We start from the raw sequence: 19428 nt of genomic DNA, 5'->3' as shown, positions 1-19428 counted from the left end.
ACAGAATCCAAAGCAGGCTGTAGGCTCCAAGCTGTCAGCACAGAGCCTGACACGGGGCTCAAACCCATGAACCTCAAGATAATGACCTTCACCGAAGTTGGACGCTTAACCAACTGAGCCACCCAGGCACCCCTAAGATTTAAATATTATAACCCTAATGCATACTGTGTACCAAGTGCCAACACCATTCTGAAGCACTTTGCATATTTTAATTTCTTTAATCCTCACATTATGAGGTTGATATTATCATTTTCATTCAAAACTATATCTCAAGTGAGGAAATTGAGGCACAAAGAGATTGAGTAACTTATTCAAGATCAAGTATGGAGCCTACATTTGAATGCAGAGAGTAGCTCCCTGAGTTCATGTTCCTTGTCACTTGGCCATATATGCAAATAGCCCTGTAAAAATCATTTTAAAGATTCAGTAGCACCAAGGAGTTTCTTTTCTTTCAGCAAGTCTAAACAGCATTTCTAGGAGAGGAAGGAGAGACAACTGTTGTCAACCCCACTACATTGCTGAAATCTGGCTGAGATTGGATGGTACATGAGGCTTTGATATATACTTCCTGCAACCCACGACGCAGGGCCAGGTAGGGGAGAAAGCAGCCAGGTGGGGTTAGAGCCTAGAGGGCTGGACACACACCATTTTCTGTCTCCACACTCTAGCCAAGGCCAAGGCCAAGGAAGTCTTTTTTTTTTTTTAACTTAAATACTTTTCTGCCCTCATAAATACAAAATATACTCTAAAGAAGAGCCTCTGCTAGTAAAAGTGGCTTTTGGTTCAGCAGAAAAAACAAACAAAAACCAACAGAAAAGAAACCCAGAGTGGGTGTCAGAAGGAGGTGACGGGAAGCGTGAAGAAAGGGCAGTAGGAATGGGAGCTTTTCCTTTGACTGTCCTATTAAAATGTGTGAGTGCAAGTTGGGGGTGGATTTCATGAGTAAATATGGAATTTTGCCACCAAATTCTTTCCTCCAGAGCTAATATTCTCATGGGATATTAATATTAATACAAGGAAAAAGGCCCTGGGTGAAGAAAACTATTTCTTCCCTCAGGGCAGAGTTCTCTCAGGAAGACAGTGAAGTTTAAGAGTTTCAGAAAGTGCTAGTAGAATACAAGGCATTTGATCATTAACAAACAGGAAAATGGACTACAACCTGTAGGATTCTCTGGAAAGTGGAAAAAAGAAGCCTGGTAATATCAGCCTCCTCAAATACCCTTTTCTCTACATAAAAACCTTCAAACTTTTCATGGTGTGTGGGACTTTCGAGCTCAGTCATTATTCTGGACTAATTAATGACATCGACATAGAAATCTGCAGTACATATGGGTGATGTGACTGCATCATGCTTTCGACACTGTGGATAACACAGTGTGTGTGTGTGTGTGTGTGTGTGTGTGTGTGTGTGTGTAGCGGTGCATTTACAATTTATAATTTCATCATTTTGAATTAATCCTTTTATGGTTTCCCTGAATCATTCTTTTGATGCATTCTAAAGAGTGAGAAAAAAAATGAAAGCTTTTCTCAAGCAACTGACTTAATGGATAGCTGAATGTCCAGGTTCAAAGCTGTTACTTATAAAAGGCCAAAAAAATGTTAATATGGGCCATATAACTGTAACATAATTTTTCCAAGGTGGGAAAGGCAATAAACTACAAAATACTGTACTAATGGAATATATGGGTTTTTTTTTAAGTTTTTTTTAACTTTGTAATTTAACTTTATTTTTTATTTTTTAAAATTTACATCCAAATTAGTATACAGTGAAGCAATGATTTCAGAAGTAGATTCCTTAATGCCCCTTACCCATTTAGCCCATCCCCCCTCCCACAACTCCTCCAGCAATCCTCAGTTTGTTCTCCATATTTATGAGTCTCTTTTGTTTTGTCCCTCTCCCTGTTTTTATATTATTTTTGTTTCCCTTCCCTTATGTTCATCTATTTTGTCTCTTAAAGTCCTCATATGAGTGAAGTCATATGATTTTTGTCTTTCTCTGACTGACTACTTTCTCTTAGCATAATACCCTCCAGTTCTATCCATGTAGTTGCAAATGGCAAGATTTCATTCTTTTTCATTCTTTTTGATTGCCGAGTAATACTCCATTGTATGTGTGTGTGCCACATCTTATTTATCCATTCATCTATCGATGGACATTTGGGCTGTTTCCATACTTTGGCTATTGTTGATAATACTGCTATAAACATGGGGGTGCATGTGTCCCTTCGAAACAGCATACCTGTATCTCTTGGATAAATGCCTAGTAGTGCAATTGGTGGGTCGTAGGTAGTTCTATTTTTAGTTTTTTGAGGAACCTTCATACTGTTTTCCAGAGTGGCTGCACCAACTTGCATTCCCACCAACAATGCAAAAGACATCCTCTTTCTCCATATCCCCGTCAACATCTGTTGTTGCCTGAGTTGTTAATGTTAGCCATTTTGACAGGTGTAAGGTGTATCTCATTGTGGTTTTGATTTGTATTTCTCTGATGATGAGTGATGTTGAGCATTTTTTCATGTGTCAGTTGGCCCTCTGGATGTCTTCTTTGGAGAAGTGTCTATTCATGTCTTTTGCTCATTTCTTCACTGGATTATTTGTTTTTTGGGTCTTGAATGTGATAAGTTCTTTGTAGATTTTGGATACTAACCCTTTATCTGATAAGTCATTTGCAAATATGTTCTCCCATTCCATCAGTTGCCTTTTAGTTTTGCTGATTGTTTTCTTCACTGTGCAGAAGCTTTTTATTTTGATGAGGTCCCAGTAGTTCATTTTTGCTTTTGTTTCTCTTGCCTCCGGAGACGTGTTGAGTAAGAAGTTGCTGCGGCCAAGATCAAAGAGGTTTTTGCCTGCTTTCTCCTCGAGGATTTTGATGGCTTCCTGTCTTACATTGAGGTCTTTCACCAATTTTGGGTTTCTGTTTGTGTATAGTGTCAGAAAGTGGTCCAGGTTCATTCTTCTGCATGTCGCTGTCCAGTTTTCCCAGCACCATTTGCTGAAGAGACTGTCTTTATTCCATTGGATATTCTTTCCTGCTTTGTCAAGGATTAGTTGGCCATGCTTTTGTGTGTCCATTTCTGGGTTCTCTATTCTGTTCCATTGATCTGAGGGTCTGTTCTTGTGCCAGTACCATACTGTCTTGATGATGACAGCTGTGTAGTATAGCTTGAAGTCTGGGATTGTGATGCCTCCTGCTTTGGTTTTCTTTTTCTAGATTGCCTTGGCTATTCAGGGTCTTTTCTGGTTCCATACAGATTTTAGGATTATTTGTTCTAGCTCTGTGAAGACTGCTGGTGTTCCTTTGATAGGGATCGTGTTGAATATATAGATTGCTTTGGGTAGTATCGACATTTTAACAATATTTGTTCTTCCTATCCAAGAGCATGGAATCTTTTTCCATTTCTTTGTGCCTTCTTCAATTTCTTTATAGGCTTTCTATAGTTTTCAGTGTATAGATTTTTCACCTCTTTGGTTAGATTTATTCCAAGCTATTTTATGGTTTTTGGTGCAACTGTAAATGGGATCAATTCCTTGATTTGTTTTTCTGTCGCTTCATTGTTGATGTATAGGAATGCAACCGATTTCTGTGCATTGATTTTATATCCTGCTACTTTACTGAATTCATGAATCAGTTCTAGCAGTTTTTTGGTGGAATCTTTTAGGTTTTCCATATAGAGTATAATGTCATCTGCTAAGAGTGAAAGTTTGACCTTATCCTGGCTGATTTGGATGCCTTTATTTCTTTGTGTTGTCTGATTGCAAAGGCTAAGATTTCTAATACTATGTTGAATAACAGCGGCGAGACTAGACATCCCTGTCTTGTTCCTGACCTTAGGGGGAAAGCTCTCAGTTTTTCCCCATTGAGGATATTAGCATTGGGTCGCTTGTATATGGCTTTTATCATCTCGGGGTATGCTCCTTCTATCCCTACTTTCTTGAGGGCTTGTATCAAGAAAGGATGCTGTATTTTGTCAAATGCTTTCTCTGTATCTATTGAGAGGATCATATGGTTCTTGTCCTTTCTTTTATTGATGTGATGAATCACGCTGATTGTTTTGGGGATATTGAACCAGCCCTGCATCCCAGGTATAAATCCCACTTGGTCGTGATGAATAATTTCTTAATGTATTGTTGGAGCCGGTTGGCTAATATCTTGTTGAGGGTTTTTGCATCCATGTTCATCAGGGAAATTGGTCTATAGTTCTCCTTTTTAGTGGGGTCTCTGTGTGGTTTTGGAATCGGGTAATACTGGCTTCATAGAAACAGTTTGGAAGTTTTCCTTCCATTTCTATTTTTTGGAACAGTTTAGAGAGAATACGCTTTAACTCTTCCTTAAATGTTTGGTAGAATTCCCCTGGAAAGCCATCTGGCCCTGGACTCTTGTTTTTTGGCAGATTTTTGATTACTAATTCGATTCCTTACTGGTTATGGGTCTGTTCAAATTTTCTATTTCTTCCTGTTTCAGTTTTGGTGGTGTATATCTGTTTAGGAATTTGTCCATTTCTTCCAGATTGCCTATTTTATTGGCATATAATTGCTCATAATATTATCTTATTATTGTTTTTATTTCTGTTGTATTGGTTGTGATTTCTCCTCTTTCATTCTTGATTTTTACTTATTTGGGTCCTTTCCATTTTCTTCTTGATCAAACTGGCTAATGATTTATCAATTTTGTTAATTCTTTCAAAGAACCAGCTTCTGGTTTCATTGATCTGTTCTACTGCTTTTTTGGTTTTGATAGCATTAATTCTTCTCTAATCTTTATTATTTCCTGTCTTCTGCTGGTTTGGGGTTTTATTTGCTGTTCTTTTTCCAGCTCTTTTATGTGTAAGGTTAGATTGTGTATCTGAGACCTTTCTTCCTTCTTTAGGAAGGCCTGGATTGCTATATACTTTCCTCTTATGACCGCCTTTGCTGTGTCCCAGAGGTTTTTGGGTTGTGGTGCTATCATTTTGATTGACTTCCATATAATTTTTGATTTCTTCTTTAACTGCTTGGTTAGCTCATTCATTCTCTAGTAGGATGTTCTTTAGTCTCCAAGTATTTGTTACCTTTCCAAATTTTTTCTTGTGGTTGATTTCGAGTTTCATAGCATTGTGGTCTGAAAATATGCACAGTATGATCTCGATCTTTTTGTACTTACTTGGGGCTGATTTGTGTCCCAGTATATGGTCTATTCTGGAGAATGTTCCATGTGCACTGGAGACGAATGTGTATTCTGCTGCTTTAGGATGAAATGTTCTGAATATATCTGTTAAGTCCATCTGGTCCAATGTGTCATTCAAAGCCATTGTTTCCTTGTTGATTTTTTGATTCGGTGATCTGTCCATTGCTGTGAGTGGAATGTTGAAGTCTCCTACTATTATGGTATTACTATCGATGAGTCTCTTTATATTTGTGATTAATTGATTTATATATTTGGGTTCTCACACATTTGGCTCATAAATGTTTATAATTGTTAGGTCTTCTTGGTCTATAGACCCCTTAATTAAGATATAATGCCCTTCTGCATCTCTTGATACAGTCTTTATTTTAAAGTCTAGATTGTCTGATATAAGTATGGCTACTTTGGCTTTCTTTTGTTGACCGTTAGCATGATAGATGGTTCTCCATCCCCTTATTTTCAATCTGTAGGTGTCTTTAGGTCTAAAGTTGGTCTCTTTTAAACAGCATATAGATGAGTCTTGTTTTCTTATCCATTCTGTTACCCTATGTCCTTTGATTGGAGCATTGAGTCCATTGACATTTAGAGTGAGTATTGAAAGATATGAATTTATTGCCATTATGATGCTTGTAGAGTTGGAGTTTCTGGTGGTGTTCTCTGGTCCTCTCTAATCTTTTGTTGCTTTTGGTATTTATTTATTTACATATATATATTTTTTTTCATCTTTTCTCCCTTCAGAGAGTCCCCCTTAAAATTTCTTGCAGGGCTGGTTTAATGGTCACAAACTCCTTTAAACAAACTCCTTTGTTTGTCTGGGAAACTTTTTATCTCTCCTTCTATTTTGAATGACAGCCTCGCTGGATAAAGAATTCTTGGCTGCATATTTTTCTAATTCAGCACACTGAATATATCCTGCCACTCCTTTCTGGCCTGCCAAGTTTATGTGGATAGGTCTGCTGCAAACCTGATCTGTCTTCCCTTGTAGGTTAAGGACTTTTTTTTCCCCTTGTTGCTTTCATGATTCTCTCCTTGCCTGAGTATTGTGTGAATTTCACTATGATATGCCTTGTTGATGGTTGGTTTTTGTTGAATCTACTGGGAGTCCTCTGTGCTTCCTGGATTTTGATGTCTGTGTCTTTCCCCAGGTTAGGAAAGTTTTCTGCTATGATTAGCTCATATAACCCTCTACCCCTATTTGTCTGTCTTCCTCCTCTGGGACCCCTATGATTCTGATGTTGTTCCTTTTTAATGAGTCACTGATTTCTCTAATTCTTAAATCGTGCTCTTTTGCCTTAATCTCCCTCTTTTTCTCTGCTTCGTTAGTCTCTATAAGTTTGTCCTGTATATCGCTGACTCTGTTCTGCCTCGTCCATCCTTGCCACCGCTGCATCCATCCGTGATTGCAGCTCAGTTATAGCATTTTTAATTTCATTATGGCTATTTTTTACTTCTTTTATCTCTGCAGAAAGAGATTCTAATCTATTTTTGACTCCAGCTAGTATTCTTATTATCGTGATTCTAAATTCTGGCTCTGACATCTTGCTTGTGTCTGTGTTGGTTAAATCCTTGGCTGTCATTTCTTTGTGCTCTTTCCTTTGGGGTGAATTCCTTCGTTTTGTCATTTTGAAGAGAGAAAAAGAATTAATGAGGTATAAAAATTGAAATTAAAAAAATAAAATTAAAAGAAATATTAAAATTAAAAATTAAACACACACACACACACCAAAATCGAATAGATGATGCTAGATCCTAGGTGTGTTTTGGTATGGGCGTAGAAAGTGGTTTGACAAATTAGAGAAATAAAAACAAAAACAAAAGGGTGGGGGAGAGGAAAAAAAATGAAATCATTTGAGAATTTGAAAAAATGAATACACTAAAGTAGACTAAAATACACAAAAGTAGAGAATATAGTAGAAAAAATTATAGAAAATATTTTTAATAAAATTAAAAAGAAAAAATATGAATTTTTTCATTTTGTGTATTTAAGAATAAAGAAATGAAAAAGAGAAAAAAGATAAAAAAACAAAAAAGAAAAGACAAAAAAAGAAATCATTTGAAAAAGTGAATACATTGTCATAGACTGAAATAAAATGATGGGGGTAAGATAGAATTTGAAAAAATTTACATAAAAACAAAAAATATAGTAATAAAAATTAAATAAAATATTTTTAAAAGAAATTGAAAGTAAAAATGAAGTTTTTCTCTCTCTGCATTCAAGAAAAAGAAAAAAATGAAAAAGAGAAAAAAAGAAAAGAAAGAAAATAAAGGAAATTGTTTGAAAATTTGAAAAGGTGAGTACACTGAAGTAGACTAAAATAAAATGATAGACGTAAAGTAGAATTTGAAAAAATTTCCACAAAAGTAAAAAATATAGTAATAAAAATTAAAGACAGATATTTTCAATAAAAGTTGAAAATAAAAATGAGTTTTTTCTCTTTCTGTATTCAAGAAAAGGAAAAGAATTATAAAAGATAAAAAGGAAAAAGAGAAAAAAAAAATTGAATAGATGAACCTGCTAACAGATTGAAGTAGGACTGAAATTGCTTCGTTTTCCCCTAGAGGTCAGTCCATGTAGCTCTTTGTAGTCCATAAATTAAGCCGCAGGTGAGGCTTGTGTTCTTGAAGAGGGAAGATGGCACAGCTGGGCGGGGCTTGGTGTAATAGCTCCGCTCTCCACTAGATGGAGCTGCTAGCCTACTGAGGTGGATGGTGGCAAGTGCTCCTTGGTGCGCATGCGCATGCGCGGGAACGGTGAAAAATGGCGCCCCCCAGCCACGCAGTCTGTTCTCCCGGATCAGCAATTGCGCACCGGTCCTTCGTCTTCAGCTGTCGTCCACTCCCCGCTTTTCCACTCTCCGTGACCAGGCCCCAGGCGGTACCTCTCTCCCCAGTTTTGTTTCAGATGCGGCTGTTTTCCCCGGCCCCTTACTTCCGAAGGACTGTGGCTTTGACCCGCTCCACCCCTGTGCGGGAGGGTCTCACCAAGCAATGGCTGAAAGTCGGCTGCACCCAGGAACGCCTGCTGGACCCTGCTGTTGCCAGTGCGCCGAGGCTGGCCAGGTGCCAGCCCGCCCCCCCCCCCCCCCCCAAAAAAATCGCGAGACAGTGTAGCTTCAGCGTTTCAGGGACCATGGAAAATCGCAACACACATCTGGCACCAGGCTTCACCCTCAACAACCTTGCCCCAGCACCAGCGAAAGTGGTTGCCTTCCGGGGTCTGCTGGGACCAGGTGGCTTCAACAGTCTCTACCAAGTGTCCTTCCAGCAGTGGGACCATTTTTCCCCGTGTGGCCCGAGAACCTCCCGGACCCCACTCTGTTCCTGGGGATTCGCCCTTCCCACCAGAGCACCGGCAGGTATGGAGCTGAGGAGTTGCAGCCTTTGCGCTCCCCTTGTTTACAGTCTTAATGGAATTTAAACCCTCTCCTCTCTCCTTTCTCCCTTTTTAGTTTAGTCCCTGCGGCCGTTTCCAATTTTCCACTTTCTCTCCAGCTGCTTTTGGGGAGGGGTGCTTTTCCTGTATTCTCCCCCCCCTTCCCAGTCTCCGTCCTCTCTCCACCTGCAGTAGTGGCTCCCTACCTTTCGAGGCTTCTTGCTCCCCAAGTTCAGCTCTCCGTGTCGCGTACCTGCTGAATTCTGTGGTTCAGGTTGTGCAGATTGTTGTGTTAATCTTCCAGTCGGTTTTCTAGGTGTGTAGGATGGTTTAGTGTTGGTCTGGCTGTATTTCATGGACGCAAGACACACAAAAAGCTTCCATGCTGTTCTGCCATCTTGGCTTCTGCCTGGAATATATGGTTTTTAATAAGAGCAGCTGTTATTTCACTAAGGTGTACAATATTTTAAGTCTTGGTTTTCTGTTTTGGAGGTATGTTAATTTGTTCACTTGCTTAATTTATTTCCATTTTCTGAGTGTGGGTCTTGTGGAATGTGTTTTTTATAAACTACTTTTACATGATGGGAATGCCTCAATGTGCCTTACGTCTTTTTAAGGTTAAAAAACAAAATATAGGTGCGCCTGGGTGGCTCGGTCGGTTAAGCGTCCGACTTCGGCTCAGGTCATGATCTCGCAGTCCGTGAGTTCGAGCCCCGTGTCGGGCTCTGTGCTGACAGCTCAGAGCCTGGGGCCTGTTTCAGATTCTGTGTCTCCCTCTCTCTGACCCTCCCCCATTCATGCTCTGTCTCTCTCTGTCTCAAAAATCAATAAACGTTAAAAAACAAATAAATAAATAAATAAATAAATAATTTAAAAAACAAAATATAATGCACATTAAAATGTGCAATCATGAGGGACACTCACAAATAGTCGTAGGTCATTGATGAGATTCTTTAGCCATGTGCGCACATAATGGCTTGCACTTGGCTAGTTATCTTATCACTTGCTGAGGGATGATTTGCTGAACTGAACTTAAATTTCAGTTATGCTGGATGCAAATGAGCAATATGAAAATTATAAACAGTCCCCAAAATGCAGACTTTCCTTTGGGAAATTTAAAGCCAGGACATATAAGCAATTATAAAAAAAAAAGCTTACTTTTATACTAAGAGTTGGCATACATTGGGAAATAAATGCGAGAAAGCTGGTACTCTCAGGTATATTTTAGGATAAACCTGTGACTCTTCTGGTAATACATAAATTTTCAGATGCTGTGAGTATTTGGGACTTGAGGAGTTGCTGTTAATTGCATTTTGGAGTTAAATTAGGTGGAATGAGAAATGCTTTCTGGCCTCAACTCTTCCAGTTAGAAATCTTTCTAAAATGCATGAGTAGACTTTTTTAACCAGCAAGACAATGAATTTTGTTTTGTTTTTTGTTTTTTGTTTTGTTTTTTTTTTATGATTTAGACCTAGCATGCCTCAGGGACACAATTCTCAGTATCAGTCATCATTGTACAATATGATAAGAGGTAGAGATAAAGGAGATGAGACCATCTGTATTACTGAACAGAATAGTAGGTAGCCAGTCACCACAGGACTCTTACAAATCAGCCCTGTACAAAGTGTTGGAGGGGGTATAAAAATATAATTCTTTGTTGCAGGGAGTTGTACATTTTAGGATGTTTAGGATTTGGGGATCTTTTATCTCTTATTTGCCTTCTGTTTTCTCATTCTTCTTCCTCTTCCCCACTTCCTTTTTCCCACCTAGGTTAGACTGATGGAGGTCTGTGAGAAGAGAATCCACAGTCATGACCACTGTATTAGTTTTGTGTGGCTGCCGAAACAAATTACCACAACCCTAAAACACTGGAAACGTATTCTCTCATAGTTCTGGAGGCCAAAAGTCCGAAATTATTTTCCCTGGACAGAAATCAAGGTGTTGGCAGAGCTCCACCTATTTCAGAGGCCCTAGGGGAGAATCCTTTCCTTGACCCTTCCAATGTCTGGTGGCTGCTTCCCTCCAGTCTCTGCCTCCCTGGTCACACGGCCTTCTTCTCTTCTGTGTGTGTCAAGTCTTCCTTTGCCTCCCTCTGATAAGGATATTCATGATTACATTTAAGGCCCAGCCAGATAATCCAAAATAATCTTCTCCATCTCAAGATTCTTAATTTAGTCACATCTGCAAAATGCTTTTTTACAAATAAGGTAACATTTATAGGTTCTGGGGGTTCAGACCTGATACATTTGTGCACTAATGTACATATTAGTGTTGGGGGGTTGGAGGGAAGGGAAAATGGGTGATGGGCATTGAGGAGGGCACTTGTTGGGATGAGCACTGGGTGTTGTATTTAGGTGATGAATCATGGGAATCTACTCCCGAAGCCAAAAGCACACTGTATGTACTATATGTTATTAACTTGACAATAAATTATATTTAAGTCCTTAAAAAAATCAGAATGATACAGAGTCCTCCCTTTATATGGCAGTCAATACCAAGTCCATCGTAAACACATATGAACCTCTCTGCTGGATCTCACCTACAAGCATTAAAAAGGAGTCATACCTCTTCATGTATCTTCTGTTCATTGGAAGAGCTTTTTGTGTTTGAGCAGAATCTCCCTCCAAGAATTGAGGAAGAAGAGACCTCATTGTAACTTTGTAGTTCTCTGAGTACCAGCCATCAATCCCAAATAATGAAAGTCAGGACCAACAGTTCTCCTTATGGAGAGCTTCCCATTTTCCTCTTCAGAGTGTGAAGGCTATTCTTTAGTGAGGAAAAACCATCCCCTGGGCCTACTTAGTTCTGGCATGTTCTGGCAACATGCCCTCTTCAACTCAAGCTAGAAGACATACAGAGAAAGTCACGGCGAGGATTGATAAGGAGTCCTCCCAAACTGGAGATCCTACTAAATTCACTGAGACACTAGGACTGTGAGGAAAGAGATACTTTGAGAGTTTCATATTTATCTTTCTTTAAATAACCCCATTGCCCACAAAGTAATTAAGGTTGAGGAAGGTGAAGATACAAAGGAGCGTAAAAATTCATGCCCACTTTCTTTGCTACCCGGTATCCACTATAAACAGACCATGATCTCTTGCTGGGTCCTGTGGGGGAAGGAATCCCGCTAAGTTTGTGAGCATTAATTTTTATGGGACCTGCAGTCTCTAAAGCCCTTGTGCATCCTTGGTTATGCACTTTCTGAATTTTCATTCAATGAATTTTAGAGTAATGATTCTAATAAGAAATAAATATTACTCTTTTGAAAGAGTATTTTAACATAACTCTAAGACATACTGAAGTGTTATAGTCCCATAGAGCCAATAACCATTTGACTTTTTCCAATATTAGCTTACTTGACATTGAAAAGGATGTGGTTTTTGTATGCCTATTTGATTTTCCAGCAATATTTGATTAGTGACTTATGTCCCCTGGGAAAATATCTCAGGATCTCTGTTGGCCAGGAATGGTTTTTCTCAACTCAGTATTTCTAAACTTTGGTACTATTGATTTTTGGACTGTTATTTCTTTGTTGCAGGGGTGTCTTATGTATTTTAGAATGCTTAATAGCATCCCTGGCCTTTACCCTCTAGATGTCATCCCATCACTGAGTTGTACCTATCAAAAATATCTCCAGATATTGTCAAATGTCACCTGGGGAGCCAAATCGCCCTTGGTTGAGAATGAGTGTTCTAGCTCTATTATTTGCTTGGTTAATAATAATAGCTAGCATTTATAAAGCACTTGCTAATTGCCAGTCACTGTACTGAGCACTTGACTTGTATTAATGAATTTAACTTATAAAACTTCACCAGGTAGGTGCTATTATTATCCCTGTTTTACAGATAGGAAAAATGAGGCCCAGAAGCATTGAGCAAATGTGCTACCATTATACAACTTTTCAAGAGTAGAACCAGGATTTAAACCAGCAGTTAGGATTTAGAATTAGAATTTATGCTCTTAGCCATGGTGGTACAACTGCTGTCCAGTGATCATTAAGATAATATTGTGGGGCACCTGGATGGCTCAGTTGGTTAAGCATCCAACTTCGGCTCAGATCATGATCTCATGGTTCATGGGTTCAAGCCTCATTTCGGGTTCTGTGCTGACAGCCCAGAGCCTGGAGCCTGCTTCGGATTCTGTGTCTCCCTCTTTCTCTGCCCCTCCCCTGCTCACACTCTGTGTGTGTGTGTGTGTGTCTCTCTCTCTTTCAGAAATAAATAAGCATAAAAAAACAGAATATGTTGTTATAGACTTGAAAAATATCTTCTTTTGGAGCTAAAGATTGTAAATAAACTATGACAATGGATGAAAGCAGGACCATTCCTTCCATGCAAGGAAGGGTAAAAGAATGGTTCTTCGGAAGGACCATTTATTGAATTCATACTAGGAGTGAGGCACTCACCTTGAAACTTGCATGTGGTTTATTTTCACTTAATCCTCACAGTAGATTGATGGGGTAGATATTATTACATTCATTGCTTATATGGAAGAACCTGGCTCCAAACAACTAATTTTACCCAAGCCATTATAATGTAAGAGCCAGTATAATAACTACCTGAAACAGAATTTGAGTCAGTGCTTTCTGACTTTAAGCCCATGTTTTCTCTGTTTTGTATCTTCCTTGGGTTTAAAAAGATGGAAGGAGGAGCATTTTTAGACGCTCCATAGGTATCTTCTGGTCTGAACATCATTTCCTGTACAAATTAAATTACTTGAAGCTGATACTTGGAGATTTTGAGCTCTCACCCTCCACTCAAGCCTCTAACAAAGTCTAGTAAAATGTGAAGGCACAGGTAGGTGGGCTTGGCATCCATAGACCTGGTTTGAGTTCTGGCTTGGCCACTTCACTGCTATCCAACCCTGGGCAAATCATGAAACACTAGGAGCTTCAGCTTCCTTATTTGTAAACCAGGGGTTAATAATAATAGTACCCACTTGGCAGGGTAAATATTAGAAATAATGTATGGAAATACAATTTTATTTGGTACAATTTTGCTTGTTAAAATTGAAAACTATGCATTTTGCCACTTTTCTTTTTGCTATCTTCCTTTCAAAGCACTGGCAATGTTTCCACCACAATTTCCCCTACCCCATTCATGGGTATCTGGAAACCTGCCATTTAGAAATTCATTAAGATTCATTCTTGATTAAAATGAAGATATCTGGGGAGTAGACAGAAGTTTGTGTTAGCTAAACACACTTCTAAAGACTGGTCTGGGCACTCGGAGAGGGAAGGTGAAGACAAGGAGACAATGACTTCACAGGATTGTTTCCAACAGACCGTGTGTAAAAGATTATTGTGAAAGATTGCATACTCCGATCTGCATCTACAGAGAACAATAATAAATGTTAAGAGCTCAATGAAAACTTTCTTTTATCACAAGGCTGAGTTGTGAATCATTTAAGTGGGACTTAACCTAGAACTTAAGTCTTTAACTGTGGATATATGAACACACACACGCATGTGTAATTGGTGTATAAGGTGTAAAGAAAGTACAAGAAACACTGAGGAATAAAATTGTCTGGGACAATATTGTGAACTTTACAACTCAAATATGTGGGGCGATATTAAAGTTCTTGTTACTTCCAAGTTAGGCAAAACAAACAAAAGTCCCTACAGTTCATAGGAATATGTATCACATGTACTCAGCTCAATGAATTGAGACCTTGCAAGGTGACCAGTTACTCAAGGGAGATGTCATTTTAAAAAGAGTCAGTGGAAAAGAAGGTGTTCATATCTAGTTGCCTTACTGAGAATGTGGGTCACAGTTTAAAGGGATTCCAAAGGTAATGTGATAATATGGCATGTCTACTCAAGGACAACCAGTGGAAATGTTCTGAATCAAAAATAACTCAACATTTGAGAATTCTGAGAGGACATTCAGTACATCTCCATCCCTGAGAAATTGGGAAGAAGGGGTGCAGTAGTCTGTTGCAAGATTTCAAAAGATTAAACTTAGCATGTTATAAATTTATTGTTGAAAATGTTAAATCTCATTACTAATTGAATTTCACTGGAAAAAACACTGTAGGGAAAGTTGACATTTATCTATTCAGCAGGAATCAGTTAAATTCAATGAAACATGGTTTTAAAAAGATGTTTTTGTAGTCTCTGTGTAGACCAGGGATGAAAAATTCAATTTACACGTAGGTAATCATGCTATCACATTCTGGTTATTCAAAAATGGTCATGATGGAATTAAAAAATGGTCTATTGGATATCTGCCGTTTCAGCAAACATCATTACAGTAGCGAAGTATATGCATAGCTGAATGATTCTTAAGATTTTCTTTTGCTTTCATTCAATAATGGGTATAATAAAATTTCACCCCAAGAAAGTAACTTGGAAACTCCCTTGTCTTATTATGGCAGAATCTCACCTGAATATTCATTTGTGCAATCAAGAAATGAAGATGAAATGAAAAACTTATTACAGTTATTACTCCTTGAAAATCACATATGTTCATTCTGTAATATGGTATGGGAAGCTAGGAATAACAGCATTTTTGTTTTTCTTTTCTTTTCTTTTCCTTTCTTTTCTTTTCTTTTTTTTTCAGAAAACAACCCATAGCTTCCATTGTGTCTGAAGAAACTTTATAAACTTTTATAAAGAAGAAAAAAGGGAGAAAATCATATTAAGAAAGTAAATATTGTTGACCTAAGTAGGAAGGTGTCCAATAGGAAGGCAACAATGTGTTCATAATTTTGGGAGGTGTTTGATTTGGAAGATAAGGTAGGCATTCAAATATAGAACCTAAGTTTTCTTTCTGGCAGTGATATGCTATTTATGCAGACCATCCTTCTAAAACAGAGCCACATTATGGTTTGTAACCTGTGGGTGAAGAGAATAGATAACCTCCCTTAGCCTTTTAGAAAAGCCAAGGCCAGCCATGCAAGGGAGAGAGACAAGTCTCCAGGAAAAGGAGTTACAAGAAGCTACCTCCCACTGACTGTCACTTTGGGTCACTGGAAATACACATACGTGCCCAGGACATGCGTAGATGCTCTGAGGGAAGTTGGAGACATTAACCCTGCATGCTGCTGAGTGGAGAACATTTCAAAGGCAAGGAGCAGTGAGAAAACCAGAAGCTAATCAGAGTGAAGAGGATGTTTGAACAGAGAGGTGGGTGCATATAAAGACTAAGGAGTTTGGGGCTTCTGTCTCTCTTCGCTGTCTCTTTTCTAGCTGACTTCTGCCCATCGGGGTAGGTATTTGCAACTCCAAGAGGACAAGAAGGGTCGGGTGAGTCCTGGGTCAATTAGACTATGTTTACTTGCATACATTTTGTCCCTTTGCAGTTGCTCCATGAAATGGGTTAAATTCTAATCACAAGGACCAGCATTCCCAATGTATTCTACTTGTTTATTCCGCACCCGCTTAAGGAGTCTGCCATTGACATGTGAGCTCATAAATGCACATTCAAGAAATGCATAGAATATGTGGCTGTCACTGTTTCCTCTCGTTCTCTCTGCTTGGAGAGAGGCCGGGATAATACTTAGGCCTCCATTTGTGAAATGGGCTGGTGCTCTCTGCAGCCTCTTTGGCAAGTATACTGTGACACTAAGTGGGACAATGCTTTTGGAGGTCTCCTTTAGAAGAAAGGCACATTACCAGTTCTAAGGTGGCAAGCTTTGGATACATTGCTGCAGAATTCTTCCTTAGGAACTCTTTTTTGTGAGTATCAGAAAATAGAAGTATTAGTCTGGAGAAGAAACTCCAACTTCTGAAAGACTTTTGTCTTAGTTGTGAGCATTATTTTAATGCCTAGAAATGGTCTTGGACTGATTGCTCTGGTCAAGTGATGAGGCAAACCACAGCAGGAGAACAAAGTACAGAATGTGAGTCAATGATCAGCTCTTGCTCTTTGTTTCCATACCGTCTGTGCAGATATTTCTAACCCGTTGTAAAATTCATTATCATTTTATTTAAGGCTGGAGGTGGGGGAGGAGGGGGAAAATCTCAAATGCCATTTTTTTTTTTTTTGCTAGTCCTAATGTTAATCTAGTGATTATTCTGTGAGTGTTAATTTGAGATAGATGACCATCAATGCTAATCTGTCCACTAAAAGTGCAGTCTAATATATCTTTTTGTTCACACTGAGGACTGAGACCATAAAATTCAATGCTGTGTTTGTGGTTGTTTTAAATTAAAGATCAAGGGGAATTGATGGATGGTTTCAAAATAGAATGGTATTGTCTGAGCTCATGAATCCAAGATGCTTGTATTACCCTCTGCCTCACAATGAAATTCATTCCTAATTTATTTATGTTTACATAAACAGGAATGTAGCTCACTTGAATTTATTTTAGAAGAGGAGATTATTGGGCCTCAACAATTATCAGGTGATATAGAACTAGGTAGGGGGAAGATTAGTTATTCTCATGATTCTTAGTTTGTTCCTTAATCTTGGATGATCACTAAAAGTTCAAAAGAATGTTACAGTAACAGTCTTAGTGACCTTAGGGTACAAGCCTAATGTGTACCCTGTCTTCCATTATGAGAACTTGACACCTTCCAGATGTTACTTCCTGAAAACTCTGGCAGAGGTGGCCTATGAACTTTATCACCCAGAGAAGGGAGACAGAGGAATAGGATATGGATGAAACCTTGAGATTAAATGTAGGTCGTTGTTAAGATTCTTTTATTTGGGGTGGGGGAATTCAGAGGTGTTCAATAAATTATTGGTAACCTGTTATGATTACAGCAAAAGTCTCCTCGTCTGCTTTGCTTTCAACTATCAATGAAGAGCGAGAGGACTCCACTAAAAGATACTTCTTAAATGTCATCTACATAAACTTTGTCTTTTTTTCAGAGTTCTTCATTGCACGTTGGCATTGTGTGTTAATCTATAACTGTCTTGACTCTGAGGCAACCAGGACACAAATCCTAAGTAGTAAAAGTTTTTAATTTAGCTACGATGTGTGTGTACCTTTACATATATACATGTACATATTTGTAGATATGTGTTCATATGTGTATATGAACAAAGACATTTATAGGTGGCTATTATTGATAATGTTAGTTTTTCTTATATGCACACATGCACACACACACACACACGCTATTGTATATTTGTATAAGCTTTTTATTTTTCAAAATACTTCTTAGAGATGATCCTATTCTGAACTTCATAATCACTCTGCACAAAGGTTAAATGACCTGCCCAAATTCACACTTACTAAGTGGGAAAGCCAAGCCTAGCAATGAAGTTTCCTGACTCCTAGCCAAGAGTTCTTTCCACTACATCAGCTGTCACTGGTTACCGGGAAGGTGAGGGGAAGAAACTGATTTGGCTTCACTGAAGCTGGGAATTATTCAAAGTGACTGAAATTTCAATAGTGCGGTTATTTTTCAAGTCAGTTGGTCCAAAACAGTCCTATTTGTGATTGAGTTAAGTTGTATAGGTGGCCATATATGATAACTTTGATATGTTCTGTCTATGTTATGCTATATTCCGCCATCACCTGATGCTCTAATTCTTTTATCACCTATCTTTTTTATTGACTTTATTTTTGACAACTAAGCCATCTCCTAGCTATTCATTACACTAGTAATAAAATCACTGACGCAAATACCCTATGCTGAAGGTATGCAAAATTAGAATCTTGAATCATGTTTTACCTCATTTGCCACAATAGTGGCAAAACAATATAATAGACTTCTATTTCCAATACTGACTGCCCTTTAGTAAAAAAAAATTTAAAAAGTTTTAATGGAAATCGGAGGTTATGGTATACAAAATTGACACTATTATTTCAAGGTTGAAACTTAGTGAACCATTTTTTTTTAGATATTCTCTTTTGAGACCCTCCATTTTTTAAAATCTAATTTGTGGCTAAGTCTAATAACAGAGATAAGGCAAATTGAAGCGTCTTTAGTTTAGTCAAACACTACTCACTGGCAGAGTTAGTAAAATAAATGGAGAAGTGTTACTTCATTGCAAACCACAGCGTAATCATAATCAAAACCAACCAAGTTGACAATTAAGCATTCTCCATTAGAACTCAAAATACCGTTATCAAGTGAGGAGCAATGGAAAGCCCTTGGAATGATAATGAATATTCAGAGTTCAGCTTGACACATCAGACTTTTGTCTTCAAAAATCTGTTTGTCCCCTAAGTCCTGCAGGCAATTTTCACAAGTGAAGCCATTTTTTTTTCTTGAAAAAAAAGGTAAAACCCTGCATTAGGTGGGGTAGAGACTGAGATGCTATAATAACAACAACAACAAAAACCCCAAATGTAATGGCTTACATAGATAGAAATGTGTTTCTCACATTACAGTCCCGCCGATCCAGGTGGTGAAGTAGATTGACTCCTCTAGGTCATTAAAGGACGCAAGTTCCTTCCTTTCTGCTGCATTACCATTCACTGATGTCATGCTCTTCAGCGTTACTGAACCTGGGTCTCTACCACATCTGTGCGATAGCCCACAGAATAAGGGACAGGGGAGAGTACAGAGCAAGTATTTAAGGAGATGACCCAGAAATGAAAGATATCAATTTCACTCATCTTCCATCTCCCGGAATTTTAGCACAGGAACTTATTTAGCTTCTAGAGATGCTGGGAAATGTAGTCTGCACTGGGAAGCCATGCTTCTAAACAATGGGCTGGAGATAGAAGGTTGGAGTGTGAAGAGGTGGGTTCGTCTATTAAAAGAAAGTGGAGGGCTCTTGGGTGGCTCAGTCTGTTGACTGTCTGACTTTGGCTCAGGTCATGGTCTCATGGCTCTTGAGTCCGAGCCCTGTGTCAGGCTCTGTGCTGACAGCTTGGAGCCTGGAGCCTGCTTTGGATTCTGTGTCTCCCTTTCTCTCTCCCCTCCCCCACTCATGCTCGCGCACACTCTCAGTCTCTCTCTCAAAAATAAACATTAATTTTTTTAATTTATTTT

The 19428-nt window shown here is 38.6% G+C and overlaps 1 long non-coding RNA gene across 2 annotated transcripts in view; it reads right to left on the bottom strand.

Annotated features, from left to right (window-relative positions):
- Nucleotides 1–19110, bottom strand: part of LOC109274401 (uncharacterized) — a 32869-nt gene extending 13759 nt beyond the window's left edge. Inside the window, exons 1-2 of one of the 2 annotated variants that reach the window (XR_008417281.1) lie at nt 18792–19110; nt 8741–8943 (exon numbers count right to left, since the gene is read on the bottom strand). This is a non-coding gene — a long non-coding RNA (uncharacterized LOC109274401). The remainder of the gene's footprint in view (nt 1–8740; nt 8944–18791) is intronic. The other variant, XR_008417282.1, reaches the window with a different exon arrangement.
- Nucleotides 19111–19428: the final 318 nt, after the last annotated feature.

This window comes from Panthera pardus, unplaced genomic scaffold, assembly GCF_024362965.1.
Source record: "Panthera pardus isolate Hobbes unplaced genomic scaffold, ASM2436296v1 HiC_scaffold_24, whole genome shotgun sequence".
NCBI classification, from domain to species: Eukaryota; Metazoa; Chordata; class Mammalia; order Carnivora; family Felidae; genus Panthera; species Panthera pardus.
The sequence above is the reverse complement of the archived record's forward strand: the minus strand, read 5'-3'. Positions and strand labels throughout refer to the sequence as shown.